Below are 19,658 nucleotides of genomic sequence, written 5' to 3'. Positions count from 1 at the left end.
CTTGCGAGATGTGTAGGTCTGCCATTCCTGGTTTTTAAAAAGGTGCATTAACCTTTTTTCTGCTGTTTATGCAGCACAGCAGCCCATTCATTCACTAGGGTGAACCGAGCCTTACTTTGGATGCATATGTGTTTACAAGTTCAAGAATTTCCTCTATTGCTCCGTGTCCCTTCCTGCAGACCCTGTGCTTCCATTAGTTATGATTAGAACCACAGAGCCCTCCTTTACTTATTAACCACCTTCCACTTATTTATTTATACTGTTTATGGTTTCCTTTTAGTGCAAGGAATATTTGAAACCAGACTTTGAAAATTAAGAGACCATCATAAAAAAAAATACATGGACACACACACTTGTATTTTTTCATGGAGGAATGGACCAGGTCAGTGATTAATCCCCCCATGATGCTATGTGCCAGCAGATCACAGTAATGATCTATTGATGGGAGTCGAACGCTAAAGCATGGGGTTAACATGGAGCTCTGGAGCAAGGCCCGGGAGTCTTGGCGCCTGGGATTTGTGCTAGGTCACAACTTAGCAAATCTTCACTTTAGTTCAGGGTCCACTGAATGTCACATACCATATCACTAGACCAATATTTAAAATCAAACATGGAGGATGCCATTGCCGAGTTCTCCTAATTATATTAGTTGCCCAATTGTCATGCTAACCATATTTTAAATTAATATATTATATATATACACACACACATATACACACATACATACATACATACACACAGTGGGGACGGAAAGTATTCAGACCCCCTTAAATTTTTCACTCTGTTATATTGCAGCCATTTGCTAAAATCATTTAAGTTCATTTTTTTCCTCATTAATGTACACACAGCACCCCATATTGACAGAAAAACACAGAATTGTTGACTTTTTGCAGATTAAAAAAGAAAAACTGAAATATCACATGGTCCTAAATATTCAGACCCTTTGCTGTGACACTCATATATTTAACTCAGGTGCTGTCCATTTCTTCTGATCATCCTTGAGATGGTTCTACACCTTCATTTGAGTCTAGCTGTGTTTGATTATACCGATTGGACTTGATTACGAAAGCTACACAACTGTCTATATAAGACCTTACAGCTCACAGTGCATGTCAGAACAAATGAGAATCATGAGGTCAAAGGAACTGCCTGAAGAGCTCAGAGAGACAGAATTGTGACAAGGCACAGATCTGGCCAAGGTTACAAAAAAAAAAATAAATAAATAAATTCTGCTGCACTTAAGGTTCCTAAGAGCACAGTGGCCTCCATAATCCTTAAATGGAAGACGTTTTGGGATGACCAGAACCCTTCCTAGAGCTGACCGTTGGGCCAAACTGAGCTATCGGGGGGAGAAGAGCCTTGGCGAGAGGTAAAGAAGAACCCAAAGATCACTGTGGCTGAGCTCCAGAGATGCAGTCGGGAGAAAGTTGTAGAAAGTCAACCATCACTGCAACCCTCCACCAGTCGGGTCTTTATGGCAGAGTGAGAAATAAGATTCTTTGGTCTGATGAGACCAAGATAGAACTTTTTGGCCTTAATTCTAAGCGGTATGTGTGGAGAAAACCAGGCACTGCTCATCACCTGTCCAATACAGTCCCAACAGTGAAGCATGGTGGTGGCAGCATCATGCTGTGGGGGTGTTTTTCAGCTGCAGGGACAAGACGAATGGTTGCAATCGAGGGAAAGATGAATGCGGCCAAGTACAGGGATATCCTGGACGAAAACCTTCTCCAGAGTGTTCAGGACCTCAGACTCAAACTTTATTTAGTTACATATTTAAAAAAAAGTGTGTGTGTGTGTGTGTGTGTGTGTGTGTGTGTGTGTGTAATACTCTACGGTCCGTCATCATCCGATCCCCCATAGGGGAGAGCGGCGATCTGACAGATCCGTCGCTGTCATCTTCCTGCTCAGCGGCGTTCACGGGACGGGTCATCACTGATCCGCCCCGTGTGAAAGAGCCCTTAAAGTGGTTGCAAACCCACTTTTTGGACTTCTACCGACAGGTAAGCCTAGAATAAGACTTACCTATAGGTAGTGGAAATATCTCTTAAATGTGTGCCGTTTAGGAGATATTTCACTTGTAGTCCTCCGAAAGTTCAAATGGCACATGCGCGTGGAAGAAACGAAACTAAGTGCCCTTTCTTCCCTAGCCTGTGCCGTTAATCGCGGCTCCCGTGCGCATGCGCGGGAGTGATGTTACACGGCCCCGGCAAATCATAGAGCCGGGGTCCGCTGCCCGGAAGGAAGAGGAGCCAGAAGATGGATGCTGCCTACACAGGGGACATCGCTGGATTCTTTTGCAGCTAAGTGGCACATAATGGGCTAGTATGCAATGCATACTAGCCCATTATGCTTTTCATTTGCAGGCTTTGCAGCGAGCAAAACCCATCAGGGTTTACGTCCTCTTTAATTGGAGGCCACCTGTGGATAATTCAGTTGATTGGACATGATTTGGAAAGGCACACACCTGTCTATATAAAGGTCCCACAGTTGCATGTCAGAGCACAAACCAAGCCATGAAGTCCAAGGAGTTGTCTGTAGACAGGATTGTATCAAGGCACAGATCTGGGGAAGGGTACAGAAAAGTTTCTGCAGCATTGAAGGTTCCAGTGAGCACAGTGGCCTCCATCATCCATAAATGGAAGAAAGTTTGGAACCATAAGGACTCTTCCTAGAGCATGCCACCCGGCCAAACTGAGCAATCGGGAGAGAAGGGCCCAAGTCAGGGAGGTAACCAAGAACCTCCTCTCTCCAGCGGTTCCCTGTGGAGAGAGGAGAACCTTCCAGAAGCATAACTATCTCTTCAGCACTCCATCAATCAGACGTGTATTGTACAGTGGCCAGACAGAAGCCACTCCTCAGTAAAAAGGTACAAGACAGCCTGCCTGGAGTTTGCCAAAAGGTACCTGAAGAACCATGAGGAAAAATTCTCTGGTCAGATGAAACAAAGATTGAACTCTTTGGCCTAAATGGCAAGTGTTAAGCCTGGAGGAAACCAGGCACCGCTCATCACCTGGCCAATACCATCCCTACAGTGAAGCATGGTGGTGGCAGCATCATGCTGTGGGCATGTTTTTCAGCAGCAGGAACTCAGAGACTAGTCAGGATTGAGGGAAAGATGAATGCAGCAATGTGCAGAGACATCCTTGATGAAAACCTGCTCCAGAGCGCTCTGGACCTCAGACTGGGGCGAAGGTTCATCTTCCAACAGGACGACCCTAATCACACAGCCAAGATAACAAATGAGTGGCTAGGGGACAACTCTGTGAATGACCTTGAGTGGCCCAGCCAGAGCCCATACTTGAACCCATTTGAACATCTCTGGAGAGCTTGAGAGGTCCTGCAAAGAAGAAGGGGAGAAACTGACCAAAAAGAAGTTTGCCAAGCTTGTAGCATCAAACTCAAAGAGACGTGAGGCTGTAATTGCTGCCAAAGATGCTTCAAAGTATTGAGCAAAGGTTGTGAATACTTACCGTATATACTCGAGTATAAGCCGAGGCACCTAATTTTACCACAAAAAACTGGGAAAATTTATTGACTCGAGTATAAGCCTACGGTGAGAAATGTGCAGCTACTGTAAGTGGAAAAGAGGGTCAACAATGCCCATTTGCAGCCTCACTGTGCCCATTTGCATGCCTCATGTCCCCCGAACTTCAAACTCGGTAGTTAAGGGTTCCTAGATGCCCCCTAGCTGCAGCCAAAATTTGGGGTCTCTGGACCCAAAGGGTCCAGAAATGACATTGCTGCAGATGGACACAGTTGACAGACTTTGGGGCCCTGTATCTCGGGGCCACTTGGTGCTAGGAACCCCAAATTTGGTGTGCAAACCCAGGAACTAGCACTACAACATATCCAAAGCCGGGGCTCCTAGCACCACGTGGCCCCGAAATATGGGGCCCCAAAGTCGGTTCGGAAAATGTCAAAACAAACTCCTTTCACATTGTCATTATGGGGTATTGTGTGTAGAATTTTGAGGAAAATAATATGTTTGATCCATTTTGGAATGAGGCTGTAACAAAACGTGGAAATAGTGAAGCGCTGTGAATACTTTTCGGATGCACTGTATTACCTGCTTTGACTACCAAGCTTTGCTAATGGTGCTTGCCAAGCATTGCTAATTTGCTGGCTTACTTCTGATTTGCAGCTTCCTTCCACCCATTCATGACTTTCTTTGCAAAGTCAAAAAGGGTCTACATACATTTTTTTCTAACCCCCTAGAGAATAAAATGGCGGTAATTGCAATACTTTTTGTCACACTGTATTTGCGCAACGGTCTTAAAAGCGTACTGTTTTAGGAAAAAAAATCATTTTTTTTTTAATTAAAAAAAAAAATCGAGACGGGCGTGGCCTGCTGCGGACCAGGATGGCTGCCTGAGTTCCGAGCTCCGCTCCACGGCCTGGAGAACGGCAACCCGCAGCTACTTTCCTCTTCATAGCTCACTCCATCAGAGCGTGAGAGGACCGGAGACACTTCAGGGCATGTCGCCGCGGCGTTACAAGCCGCCGAATCCCCGCCGCCTGACCGATTACTATCCGGCGGCCGCCGCCATGCACGGAATCCAAGATGGCGCCGACCCCAGCACTAACAACAACTCCCATAACGGCCCTGCTCGCCTGTCTGCTACATCCACAGTGCTGCCTCGCCAGGGAGACTCAGCCACAGCGTCCACAAAAGAGTGTATGGACACCCACCCTCCTCCAGAGGAGCCCTCGGGAGGACTGCACCAGGATAGAGGTAAGAGGCTGGCTACCTCCCCTGTACACTCCCCAAACAAGGAGCCACATGCTAAAAAAGCAACTATGGTCCCAGATTGTTGCAGGGCCACAGGGATCACAAAATGCTCCCTCCCTGGCTGCTATCCCTGCCACAGATAGCACAGTTTCTGAAGCAACGTTGAAATCTATGCTTCTTACACTGCAGCAAGATCTGCACAGGGAGCTCCAATTATCAATGTCCCAAATGCATGACAGGATAGACTGCATAGAAGAGCGTACAGATGCTCTGGAAGAAAATTTGCAGGATTACTCTAAAGCGCACAACGAATTACTAGATGCACATGAGCACCACACGGAAGAAATCCACCACATTAAATTGAAATTAGCGGATTTAGAAGACCGCTCTAGACAAAATAATATCAAATTCAGAGGCATCCCAGAGTCGGTCAAACCAAACGAAATAACACCGTACTTGCAGCAACTCATCTCCGCCTTACTCCCAAATCTCAATGACCGCGACACTTTAATTGACCGGGCCCACAGAATAGCTAAGCCGCCACACCTCTCAGACGACATCCCTAGGCATGTCCTGGCACGCATACATTTCTTCCATGTTAAGGAACAAATCCTCTCCGTTGCCAGATCCTCGAAACCCCTACCGGCCCCTTACACTAACGTCAAGCTATTCACGGATCTGTCTCCTGCCACCATGGAAATGCGCAGAGCTTTTGCCCCTGTTACATCTATTCTTCAGCAAAAAAAAAATAATGTATAGATGGGGCTTTCCAACGAAACTCCTGGTTACTCACCAACAAAAGACCATCCCTATTCTCACTCCGAAAGATGGCTACAAGAAACTTACCAACTGGGGTTTCCTCCCCATTGCTCCTAGAGACAGGGAACAAGCTACCTCTACCAACAAGCCACCGGATTCTAAGAGCGCCGCAGCCAAAGCGCCCAACAAAATATGACCTAAGGTTATGCCCTGGTCCCCAGCCTCTCTTTATCTCCAGCCTGGGCGAAACACCGTTTTATTTCCCACCACCCCTCAGGTTTAAAGTTGTGCTAAGGAAAAACAACAAGAAAGGCGCCTCTTAGTAAACTGTATATTTAATGTTGTATTATCATTAAAAACACTCACATTTAAAACTTAGATAGTCCGGCATGGAAAGCTCAGTATAGGCATACAGGATTGCGTCCTCCTCTGTCCCACAGTCTTATTCCTCTGTTGCTGACGGCTGGTCCGTGTGGCAGAAGCTTCCGGTATCAGTGATTCCCAGAACGAGGCTTGGATACCGCCGATAGTCAATTGGGAGGCAGGGACGCTGGAACGCACATCCAGAGTATGTGCTATACTGCCGTAAGGCAACGCGTTTCAGAGCTTGCGCACTCGAGCGCGCTCCTTTTTCAAGCTAGCTGTGGATGTGCGTTCCAGCGTCCCTGCCTCCCAATTGACTATCGGCGGTATCCAAGCCTCGTTCTGGGAATCACTGATACCGGAAGCTTCTGCCACACGGACCAGCCGTCAGCAACAGAGGAATAAGACTGTGGGACAGAGGAGGACGCAATCCTGTATGCCTATACTGAGCTTTCCATGCCGGACTATCTAAGTTTTAAATGTGAGTGTTTTTAATGATAATACAACATTAAATATACAGTTTACTAAGAGGCGCCTTTCTTGTTGTTTTTCCTTTGCATATTTGGAGCGGCTTCACCTCCCATCTAAAGGCTGCCCTATCCACAGACTGTTTTCAACTCACAGAGAGCGCATTGCTCAAAAGGACATCTTTATAATAACATTAGAATGAAATATGAACCATGTAACCTGCGCTATTTGTTTGGTTTTCTCTTGTGTGCATAATATTTTTTAAAGTTGTGCTAAGCACACGGTTATTTGAAGTTTGATCACATTACAGATTATTCAACAACTGTTTATTTCTTTTTCAGGATTATAATCTGCTTATATTTGTATTGTTCATTTGCCTATAACACATACAGCATTGATTCGTTTCTCTGTGTAATTCACAACTATCAGCGGTAGGTGAAGTCTCTCTCCCTCTGCCCAGGCCCTCATGACTGCTCTGCAACCATGGCACTCTCAATCACCTCCCTTAACGTGAAAGGTCTAAATTCGCCATTTAAGCGCAACCTTCTATGGAAAGAAGCATTACAACAGCATGCAGACGTAATCTGTGTTCAAGAAACACATTTTTCCAAACTTAAACAACCCCAATGCAGTCACAAAAAATATCCACATTGCTTCTTTGCGAACGCTTCAAAAAAAAAAAAAAAAAAAGAGGAGTGATGATTGCCATCAACGCAGCAATAGATTTCAAATTACACCATTGTGAAAGTGATGACGACGGCAGATTTTTAATCCTATCAGCCTCGTTTGACAATCGCCCTCTCACTTTAGTCAACATTTATGCCCCCAGCACAGGCCAAAAAATTTTTTATGCCAACCTCTTTCCCAAACTGACTCCGTTTAGAGCTTCACCCTTAATTATTTGTGGAGATTTTAATGAAGTACTTGACCCTTCACTAGACACTTCCAATCCTTCACGTTCTAGGCCCTCAGCAATATCTAATATTCTTAAACAAGAGGACTTATACGACTCCTGGGAGGTGCATGCACGATATGGAGAGAGACTACACCTACTTCTCCCCACCACATCAAACTTATTCTCGAATTGACATGTTTATAATGGATAAGCATTTACTACAGTCTATCACCGCTTCCCACATAGGAACCATATCGTGGTCTGACCACGCGCCAATCACAATAAAGCTAGCATCCCCTTCACAAATCACCAGACATACGGTTTGGAGACTAAATACCTCCCTCCTTAACAACCCCACTTTTGAGTCTCAGGTGCAGTCAGAGATTGACAATTACTTTCAGCAAAATGTAAACTCGGTAACAGATCACGCCATTCTTTGGAATGCTCACAAGGCTTGCCTAAGAGGTCTTTTCATAAAACTCGGAGCCCAAGCGAAAAAACAACATTCCCATACTACTGAGTCCCTCCTAAAACATATCCGATCCCTTGAACTTACGAACAAGAGATCCCCCTCTAGTAATATCTCCATAGAACTTAAAAATCTCAGATTACAGCTCATCGACCACCTTCGCAAAAATTTTGACTATTACATAAAACGACTACGATTATATACCTACTCATCAGCCAATAAACCGGGGAAATTTATGGCCAAGCAATTTAAAAAACAAATCTCTAGGAAGAGAATAGCCTTTCTTACTGGCTCTCAAGGACAACATCTGAATAACCCGCTAGATATTGCCAATGAATTTGGCAATTTCTACACAAAACTCTACAATCTCACGGAAGCAGACCCCCAATCTGCTCCCTCCCAAAATGACATAACAAAATTTCTATCCTCCATTTCCCTCCCCTCTATTTCTTCAGAACAACTTGACCTTTTAGCAGCTACCTTTTCACAGAACGAATTACAAAAATTAATAAAAAACTTACCACTACATAAAGCACCAGGACCTGATGGACTACCCAATGAGTACTATAAACACTTTACCCAACTCTTAGGCCCCTATTTATGTAACATGTACAACCAATTTGCTACCACAGGCTCAATCCCTAGGGAATCCCTTGATGCCCTAGTAGTTACCATTCCCAAACCGGGAAAGACTCTAGACAACCCCGCCAACTACCGCCCGATATCACTCCTCAACACAGATACTAAGCTCTACGTCAAACTCCTTGCACAACGCCTCTCCACCATCATCCCCCAGATTATTCACCCTGACCAAGTGGGATTTGTGCCCGGCAGACAGGCCTCAGACGGAACCAGAAGTTTTATTTACCTTATCCAATGGACGGAGCATACCCGAACGCCTTCTCTCTTCCTATCTTTGGATGCAGAGAAGGCGTTCGATAGGGTTTATTGGCCATATATGGAGGCAATACTCCATAAATTTGGACTGTCGGGCACCTTTCTTACTGCCATATTAGGTTTATACACCCACCCATCTGCACGTATTTGGACTTCGGGTGTTGTTTCCAACCCCTTCCACATCACAAATGGCACTAGACAGGGGTGCCCGTTGTCTCCTCTAATATTTGCCATGATAATGGAACCCCTAGCACAACTCATTAGAGCTGAACCATCGATTTCAGGGATAAAAATTGGAGAAGTTGACCACAAAATTGGCCTATATGCAGATGACGTGATTATAGCCCTAACTAATCCCCTAGTGTCCCTCCCTGCAGTCCAAAAAGCCCTTGAACTTTTCAGTGCCGTATCTATGTATAAGCTGAATCACAGTAAATCCCTAATGCTTAACCTTGGCCTAGACCCTCAGACTGTAAAATCCATAAACTCTTTCTCACCATTTGCTTGGGCCCCCAACTCTTTTCTCCCATATTTGGGAATCCATCTAACATTCCCCAGCCGATTAATATTGAGAACCAACCTAGAAGACCTCGTGGGCAAGCTTACACGACTAGTAAATGAACTGAGTAAGGTTCCAGCCTCCTGGGCTGGTAGGGTAGCTCAGACAAAAATGTATTTACTTCCCCATGTTTTATATTTTTTTCGTACAATACCCCTACCTATAGCACAAAACCAGATTAAGAAACTCCAAGGGATTATTAATAGCTTCATTTGGCAACGAAAGCGCCCCAGAGTGAAAAAAGCTATACTTGTAACCCCAGTCCAACAAGGAGGATTGGGCGCACCAGACATTCAAGCATACCACCGAGCAACTATTTTAGAACAACTAAAATCTTGGTGGTCAGATAACCACCACACAAACTGGAAACAAATCGAAGCCACCATACTGCTTATGGACACTAAAATTTTCCTTGCCGCATTATGGCTTAACTTGCATCCCAAGCGATACCCTCTAGATACCATCACGTCCTCTATCAGAGTCTGGTCTGCACTATTACAACTCAACAGAGGGATCTCAATAGCCACCTTATCAACACTACCCATTGAGGCACTACACCTTATCTCCCCAGACTTACCCCTCTCGGAATGGACAAAAACCGGAATCAACTGCTTTGATTTGCTTTTTTCTCGCCTTCAGGTTTACATACCTTTGAACATCTATCACAGCAGTTTGGATTATCCAAACACACGTTCTTTCTATACTTGAGGATCAGATCCAGCCTGTCAAGGCTGTGCTGGTCACCCTCGGACTGTGCCTTGCTCCCCCTGGTCAGGTTCTACAATCTGGAGACATCCAAAACCAAAGGAATCTCTCTAATATATAAACTTCTCACCAAGCCAGCTTCCGACCTGCTATCTTCCTCCATACAGTATTGGTCATCTTTGTCGGATCACCCACCTCCAGCTCTACAATGGCAAAAAGCCCTCACACTGCCTCTACGCCTATCTCACTGTATTACTCACTGGGAATCATTACAGAAGCTTTTTCATAAATGGTACTTTACCCCAGAAAGGCTAGCGAGGATATATCCGAATACCTCGCCTAAATGCTGGAGAGGCTGTGATAGAACCGGATCTCTTACACACATATGGTGGGAGTGTCACCTCATCAAAAATTTCTGGGGGAAAGTACAGAAACTGATTGGATCTCTGTGTGGCTCATCCCCATCTATATCTCCACTGGACCTGCTCCTGGGACTTTCAATCCCCAAATGGCCGAAACATTTGCAAACGCTGGTCACGCACATCCTAATAGCAGCAAGACTAACGATTGCGAAAAAATAGAAAGCAACAGATCCTCCCTTACTAAAGGATACCATTCGATTACTCAACCTGCAATTTCAGATGGAGTTTTCCTTTCCCAAGGCTAACTTATGCGTTAATAGATTTACTAATACCTGGAAACCCTGGATCTCTGACCCAAGAAGCTCACCATTGTCCTAGCAATCATTAACTTTTCCTCAAGTGGTTCCAGCATCTGGCATCTTTCCCATCACACAACCCCACAAAACCTTGTTACGATAATCAATGCAGTTCCCTTGTGTTTACCCCAATACCATTACTGCCCTTAGGAGTTCTCCTCCTTACTAGGTTAACAGACTGATACAATTGTTAAGATAAACTTGTCTCTGTTCTTGTTGTATACATGCTTATCTAAAGCTAAATCTAAGGCTAAACTTTCAATCTTGATCTACCTTGATAGCAGCTACACATAAGTAATCTCTTATCAGTTTTTTTTTTTTTTGCTGTTTGTTTATATCTGCATAATAGCGCCAGGGTATGCCCAATTGGCAATGTTCTGTACTCTTTTTCTCTCTTGAAATGAAATAAAAACCTTAAATCAAAAAAAAAAAAAAAAAAGAGACAACAGTAAATTTAGCCCACTTTTTTTTATATTGGGCAAGATAATGTTACGCCGAGTAAATTGATGCCCAACATGTCACGCTTCAAAATTGCACCCCCTGGAATGGCGTCAAACTTTTACCCTTAAAAATCTCCATAGGCAACGTTTAAAAAAAATTCTACAGGTTGCAGGTCTAGGGCTAGAATTATTGCTCTCACTCTAACAAATTGTGGCGATACCTCACATGTGTGGTTTGACCACCGGTTTCATATGCGGGCACTACTCACGTATGCATTCGCTTCTGCACGCGAGCTCGGCGGGACGGGGCGCTTTAAAAAAAATGTTTTCTTTCTTATTTGTTTTATTTGATTTTATTTATTTTTACACTTTTTTTTTTAAATTTGGATCACTTTTATTCCTATTACAAGGAATGTAGACATCCCCTGTAATAGAAAAAAGCATGGCAGGTCCTCTTAAATATGAGATCTGGGGTCAAAAAGTCCTCAGATCTCATATTTGGATGTAAATGCAATAAAAGGAAAAAAAAACTTTGTCATTTGAAAAGACGTATGGGCGGAAGTGACGTTTTGATGTCGCTTCCGCCCTGCTATGGTATGGAGATGAGTGGGGGGCCACCTTAGCCTCACTCGTCTCCATACCCAGCCATGGACAGGTCCCGATTGCCTCCGCCGCTGCCGGCGGCTCCAGTAAGCGGTGGGAGGGGCCCCTCTCCCGCGGCCGAAAGCGAATCCGCCGCAGAGACCACCATTATCGTTAACCGAACCGCCGCCTGAAGAGATGGATACCTCGGTTGTGGCAGCAGCTGCTGCCATTACTGAGATATCCCTTTTCAAAGTCAGGACGTATATAGTCGTGCGGCGGTCGGCAAGTGGTTAATCGATAACTAATCGATTATTAAATTAATTGATTACTATTTTCATAAATCGATTAATCGGCCTGTAACATAATGGGGTTAAAAAAAAAAAAACACTAAAATTAGCCCTTTACAGTAGCGATTATTTGCTCTTTTTGTACTATAAATATTACTTTCACTGTTGCACAGTAAAAAAATGAACCCCTTACAGTAGCGATTATTTGCTCTTTTTGTAATATGAAGGGCTATTTTTTTTTTTATAATTCCATTATGTTACTAAATGTCTTAGACCTGGTTCCCACCCATGTATTTTTTGGTGCTTTTTGCAGAAACGTACTAGAGTTCATTTATCGTTCACATCTATGCTTTTTTCAGCTGCTGTGTATTTGGAAAGGGTCAAGGACCTTTTTCAATGCAAAACGATGCTTTTTTGGTTCAATATACTTCAAAGGAGAAGCTGCAGAAAAGCATGCAGTGGGTGGGTTTTTGCAGCAATTTGTGTTTTTTAATCTGCCCAACAACAAATTGGCCAAAAAAAGGGCATACAAAAAAAAAAAGCAAAAACCGCAAATCGCAGCAAAATCACGTGCGCAAAAAATCAACATGCACAGCAAAAAGCACTACATAAACTGATCAAAAGCAAACTCCATTAGGTGTGTACCGAGCCTTATGCTGGCCACACGGATCAATTTTTAGACGAGAATATTCATGCGAAAAAATTTTGTTCGCTGAATGAAAGAATGTTTGAAATTTTCACGTTCTGTTTTAAAATGAATGTAATTTCTGAACGAAAACCACATACACTGTCTAGAAATTCCTTTGACCAAGAAGTTTTCTATTATTTCTAAATTTTCCCATCACTGTGGTTGAAAACAAAAGTCGATTTGACCCCACTAAGGATTATAAAATCGAACAAATTTTCTTAAAATGAAATTTTTTTTTTTGAAGGAAGACATTGTTTTTATATGGCCAGCATATATTACAGTTCTGATTGAAAATCTGAAAAGCAAACAGTCTAACTTTTTTCTCTTTAACCACTTCCATACAGGGCATTTTCACCCCCTTCCTGCCCAAGCCAATTTTCAGCTTTCAGCGCTGTTGCACTTTGAACAACAATTGCGCAGTCATACAACACCGTACCCAAATAAAATTTTTATCATTTTTTTCCCCACTAATAGAGCTTTCTTTTGGTGGTATTTGATCACCTCTGCAGTTTTTATTTCTTGTGCTTATATAAACAAAACAAGAGTGACAAGTTTGAAAAAAAAAAAAAAAAAAACACAATATTTTTTACTTTTTGCTACAATATTAAAAAATTTTTTTTTAAACAAATTTTTTCCTCAGTTTAGGCCGATATGTATTCTTCTACATATTTTTGGTAAATTTTTTTGTATAATTTTTGGTAAAAAATATCACAATAAGCATATATTTATTGGTTTGCGCAAAAGTTATAGCAAAATAAGGGGATAGATTTATAGCATTTTTATTATTTTTTTTTACTAGTAATGGCGGCGATCTGCGATTTTTATCGTGACTGCGATATTGCGGCGGACACATCGGACAATTTTGACACATTTTTGGGACCATTCACATTTATACAGCGATCCGTGCTATAAAAATGCACCGATTACTGTATAAATGTGACTGGCAATGAAGGGGTTAACCAGGAGGGGGCGCTGTAGGGTTAAATATGTTGCTAGGGAGTGATTCTAACTGTGGGGGGAGGGAACTTACAAGGGGAGGAGACCGATTGGTGTTCCTCTGTACAAGGAACACACCATCAGTCTCCTCCCATCTGACAGGACGTGGATCTGTGTGTTTACACACACAGATCCACAGTCCTGCTCGGTTACCGGGCAATCGCGGGTGCCCGGCGGACATTGCGGCCGCTGTGCACCGGGAACGGAGCAATGGGGCGGGAGCGCGCCCCCCTGGGCTGCCTGGAAGGCTGCGCCGTCACACGATGGCGGCCCAGAACAACAGCTGCACCGTCCTGCCGTCGGCGGGCAGCAAGTGGTTAAATAAAAAAAATTTGATCTGAGTCCGATGATATTTAACAGATTCATCCTTTAATAGTGTATATACAGTAAATCTCTTCTGTCTGTTATTCTCAGAGTGGATTAACCTTTTCATGCCTAAGCCTATTTCTGGCATTTGGTGTTTACAAGTTAAAATCTGTATTTTTTGCTAGAAAATTACTTAGAACCCCCAAACATTATATATATATATATATATATATATATATATATATATATATATATATATATATATATATATATATATATATATATATATATATATATATATATATATATATATATATATAAATTTTTTTTTTAGCAGAGACTCTAAAGAATAAAATGGCGATTGTTGCAATATTTTATGCCACACGGTATTTGTGCAGCGGTGTTTTAAACGCAACTTTTTGGGAAAAGGGACACTTTCATGAATTTAAAAAAAACAAAACTGTAAAACTAGCCCAATTTTTTTGTATAATGTGAAAGATGATGTTCCGCAGAGTAAACAGATACCAAACATGTCACGCTTTAATTGCACGCACTCGTGGAATGGCGACAAACTACAGTACCTAAAAATCTCCATAGGCGACGCTTTAAATTTTTTTTTATGGTTACCAGGTTGGAGTTACAGAGGAGGTCTAGTGCTAGAATTATTGCTCTCGCTCTGACGATCGCGACGATACCTCACATGTGTGATTTACACATGCGGGAGCGACTTCCATACGCGTTTTCTTTGCTGAACGAGCTCACGGGGACAAGGGCACTTTAAAACATTTTTTTTCTTATTTATTTTGATCACTTAATGTAAACATCCCTTGTGACAGTAATAGGTGGTGACAGGAACTCTTTATGGAGAGATCGGGGGGGTATAAAAGACCTCCAATCCCTCCTTTGCACTTCAAAGTATTCAGATCGCCGAAAATGGCGATTCTGAATACTGTATATTTTTTTTTAAATCCGACACCATTGGCAGCCCAGTAAACTGGAAGTGACGTCGCTTCCGTGTTTACATTCAGGAGACTGGAACAAAGCGGTTTACGGCTTTGTTCCAGTCTGTTGCTAGACGCCGGAAGTGCCGGTGTTCTGCCGAGAAAGTTCCAATCGGCGGCTAAGTTCCCCCCTCTACTGCGCAGGCGGTGCGCAGTATTATCCGGCGCAAATAGCCAAAGCGGAATATCTGAAAATCAGCTGTACACGGCGCCTGTAAGAGGGCTCCTCGCGGGCTCGCTTCGCTCGGCTCTTTTAGATTCCCCCTCTAGGTCCACTTGGATGGTGGGGAAGGAACCTGGACCTAGGGCGCAGGCGCCGTGTACAGCTGATTGAAGCGTTTGAGCTTCGGCTATCTCCGGCGGCTGACAGTAGTACAGGGGGGAACTTATCCGCCGAGGGAACTTTCTCGGCAAGACACCGGATTGCAGATCGTGTCTCCCGGTGGGACGGGAGGCCCAGTCAGAGCGGGGATGTCCCCTCCCGCTCCTCCGGGATAACAATCGAGCGGCTTTTAGCCGACTGGAAAGCTGATCGCCCGCTCTAAAAAACAGTACCGGGATGATGCCTGCAGCTGTGGGCATCATTCCGGTATAACCCACGAAAGCCGAGGCTGCATATCTGCGTACACTCGGCGGGAAGGGGTTAAAGATTTTACTCCCTAAACATATGCCCCTAGTTACAAACATTCGACTTACAAACGACTCCTACTTACAAACGGAGGGAGACAATAGGAAGTGAGAGGAAATCTACCCCTAGGAAGGGAAATTCACTTCTGTAAGAGTTATTATGGAAAAAAGGTACCTCCACTGATGCTTTATCACCAGTCCATGTTTCCACAACAACCCAAAATTTTCAAATTTCAATTGTCATTGGGACAGAAAGTGAGGTGAACAGGAGCACAGACAGCAAAACAAACATTATAGGGGTGTTAACCCTTCCCCGTCTATCCAAAAAGCTTAAAAATAGTTTTTTTGGCTGGAGCTACACTTAAAAAATGTACCTGTTCTGACTTACAAACAGATTCAACCTAAGTATAAACCTACAGACCCTATCTTGTTTGTAACCCGGGATCGCCTGTATTGGATATTTATATTTACCCCTGCGTCTAGAGATATGTAGGAATAAAATTGCCTTTTTTTAAACTTTACATATTAACTAAATTATACACCATGCTTTTTTTTTTAAGGTTATTAACCGATTAATCGAAACAATCAGCCAACTAATCGATTATAAAAATAATAGTTAGTTGCAGCCCTAGTCAATAGTACAAATAGAGAGGATAAATCTCCGCAGCACAGAGCAGACAAGGGGTGGAGGGGGGTTTCCACATGTATGTACAGCTGTGCTCATAAGTTTACATACCCTGTAGGGCTGGGGAAAAAATCGATTTAAATCTTGAATCCAGTTGAGAGGTCAAATCGATTCAAAATTTAAGCAAATCGATCCTTTTAGATTTTATTTTTCACCGCGCCGGTCCTGAGGCGCTGCGGGCTTGAGTTTTTAGGCGAAGGACCGGCGCGGTGTCCAAAAAAAAAAAAACCCCCTTGATTCGAATCGTGAATTGAGTTTTTTTTTTTTTAAAGAAAATCTCCCAGCCCCAATACCCTGGCAGAATTTGATTTCTTGGCCATTTTTCAGAGAATATGAATAATACACAAACTTTTTTCACTCGTGGTTAGTGCTGAAGCCATTTATTATCAATTGTTTTTACTCTTTTTAAAATCATAATCACAACAGAAACTATCCAAATGACCTTGATCAAAACGTTACATATCCCAGTTCTTAATACCATGTATGGCCCCCTTTAACATCAATGACAGGCCAAGTCGACCTGTCATTGGCTACAGCAGAATAAAGTGAAGGTTCTGGAATGGCCATCTCAGTCTCCTGACCTTAATATCATTGAGCCACTCTGGGGAGATCTCAAACGTGCAGTTCATGCAAGACAGCCCAAGAATTTACAGGAACTGGAGGCTTTTTGCCAGGAGGAATGGGCAGCTTTACCATCTGAGAAGATAAAGAGCCTCATCTACAAATACCACAAAAGACTTCAAGCTGTCATTGATGTTAAAGGGGGCAATACACAGTATTAAGAACTGGGGTATGTAAACTTTTGATCAGGGTCATTTGGGTAGTTTCTGTTGCCATTATGATTTAAAAAGAGTAAACACAGATGATTGATAATAAATGGGTTCAGCCAAACACTTACAATGAGTGAAATAAAAGTTTTTGTGTTATCATTCATATTCTCTGAAAAATGGCCAAGAAATCATAAATTCTGCCAGGGTATGTAAACTTATGAGCACAACTGTATGTATGTATATAGATCTCAAAAGATAACAGTTCTCACCCGAGTACAGAAGTGCTACTGGTAGGATCATCAGGAAGAGAGTAGAAAAAAATGGGAACAAGAGTGGGATCCCTGGGTCCTTTGATATACTCCAAGAAAGTTTGCTCCCTTTCACGCTGGTGCACTTTTGCCACACTAAAAACACACCTTTCCAGCGTGACAAAAGCACATGAAAATGATTCCCCTTTAGCTACTATGCAAGTGTTCACATTACTGTGCTGAGTTTTAAAAAGTCCTGGATACTGCATCTGTGCTTGTCAAAAATGCATCTTCTATTGATTTCTATTAAAAAAAAAAAAAAAAAAAACACCTGCGCTGCGTTTTTGGTTATTTCTTTGAGTCACATGCCCAAGATTCACAGGTGCATGCTGGGAGATAGAAATCCAGAAAAAGCTCCAAACACACACTGGAAGCACATTACCAATTAAAGACCAGCCATATACTGCGGCAGGGTGGCTCTATTGCAGGAAACGACACACCTGTATGTTGTTTCATTCAATAGATACTGTGGGTGTGCTGCGGGAGCCACCTGCGGTCGCTGCACAGAGAGGCAGAACAGGGATATGCCTATGTAAACAAGGCAAATTCCTGTTCTGACAGGGGACAACATGAAGTTCTTAGTTCTCTGTATTGTCCCAGTGAGCCAATCCCCCAGACAGTTAGAACACACCCAGGGAACACAGTTATCCCCTTTATTGCCCCCTATTATTAAACCCCTTGCCTGTCAGTGTCATTTATACATCGATCAGTGCATTTTTTTTTTAAGCACTGATCACTGTAATAATGTCACTGGTCCACAAAAAGGGTCACCTGGGTTCAGATTTGTCCGCCACAATGTCACAGTCCTGCTACAAATTGCAGATCGCCACCATTACCAGTAAAAACATTAGAAAATAATAATAATAATAATAATAATAATAATAATAATAATAATAAAAGTCCATAAATCTATCCCCTATTTTGTAGTCACTATAAAACTTTTGCGCAAAAAAAAAAAAAATCAATATTACGATTTTTGCGATTTTTTTTTTTACCAAAAATATTTTGCAGGACACATACTGGCCTAATCTGAAGAATTCATTTTTTATTTTTTTTCCTTAAATATGTATTATAGCAGAAAGTAAAAAACGTGTTTTTTTTTTTTCAAAAATTTTCGCTTTTTTTTATGGCACAAAAAAATAAAATAATGATAAAATACCACCAAAAGAAAGCTCTATTTGTGGGGGGGGGGGGGGGGGGGGGGGGGGGGAGGACACCAATTTTGTTTAGCTACAGCGTCGCACGACCATGTAATTGTCAGTTAAAGTCACGCAGCGCCGGATCACAAAAAAATGGCATGATCACTAAGGGGGTAATTCCTTCTGGGGCTGAAGTGGTTAAAACTGTAAAATGCACACCACATTTTTAAGCGCACAAGTATGAAAGGGCCTGTAAATCAGAAAATCCAGTTTTCTGTATCGTACATCCCAGGACACAGGGATTGTACAGCATTATAGTGTCAAAACAGGCAGTGAGGAGCTGACATAATGGCTCAAATACTATCTAAAAAGCATTCCAAATGCAGATCTCTCTTCAGAGGGTACTGCACCGCAAGCATGAAAGAGCCCTACAACTTTAATTTGATCAATCAAGGTGGGCTAAAATAAGTCATAGGTTATTAGAAAAAAAAAATAAAACTAAAAATCAATCAAAATTCAAAATGAAAAGGATATCATTATCCTTGTAGATCAGGGATATGCAATTAGCGGACATACAGCTGCAGAACTAAAGTCCCATGAGGCATAGCAAGACTTTGACAACCACAACCATGACAGGCAGAGGCATGATGGGACTTGTAGTTTTGCAACAGCTGGAGGTCCGCTAATTGCATATCCCTGTTGTAGATGATCAAATCCAGTAACGTTTAAGTTAAAGTAGAGTTCCACCCAAACACCCCCCCCCCCTCCGGTGTCACATTTGGCACCTTTCAGGAGGGAGGAGGGAGGAGGGAGCAGATACCTGTCTAATACAGGTATTTGCGCACGCTTCCTGGCATAGATCACCGCGGCGCTTGCAGTGACCTACACCACTTCCAGCGCCTACACTGTCCTCCCCCACTGTATTCTGCGAGACACACAGGTCCCAGAACACAGCAGGAACCAGAGAGGACACGCAGCGCGACTCGCGTATGCGCAGTAGGGAACCAGGAAGTGAAGCCGCACTGCTTCACTTCCTTATTCCCTTACCAAGGATGGCGGCGGCAGCAGCCGAAAGCCGAAGGACGGATTGGCTTCGGCTGCCAACATCGGGGGCTCCCTGGACAGGTAAGTGTCCATTTATTAAAAGTCAGCAGCTGCAGTATTTGTAGCTGCTGGCCTTTAATATTTTTTTTTTTTGGCGGACCTCCGCTTAAATCACTCAAGAATGTGATTCGACCTTTATTGAAAATGGTAGAAATTG

The 19,658-nt window shown here is 42.9% G+C and overlaps 1 protein-coding gene across 2 annotated transcripts in view; it reads right to left on the bottom strand.

The window, feature by feature from the left end:
- The window catches only part of FXR1 (FMR1 autosomal homolog 1), a 77,005-nt gene that overhangs the window by 41,166 nt on the left and 16,181 nt on the right, over nt 1-19,658 (bottom strand). The window lies entirely within an intron of this gene.

Source organism: Aquarana catesbeiana, linkage group LG04 (genome assembly GCF_042186555.1).
Source record: "Aquarana catesbeiana isolate 2022-GZ linkage group LG04, ASM4218655v1, whole genome shotgun sequence".
Lineage (NCBI taxonomy): Eukaryota > Metazoa > Chordata > Amphibia > Anura > Ranidae > Aquarana > Aquarana catesbeiana.
Note: the sequence above shows the minus strand (reverse complement) of the source record. Positions and strands in the feature narration are given on the sequence as shown.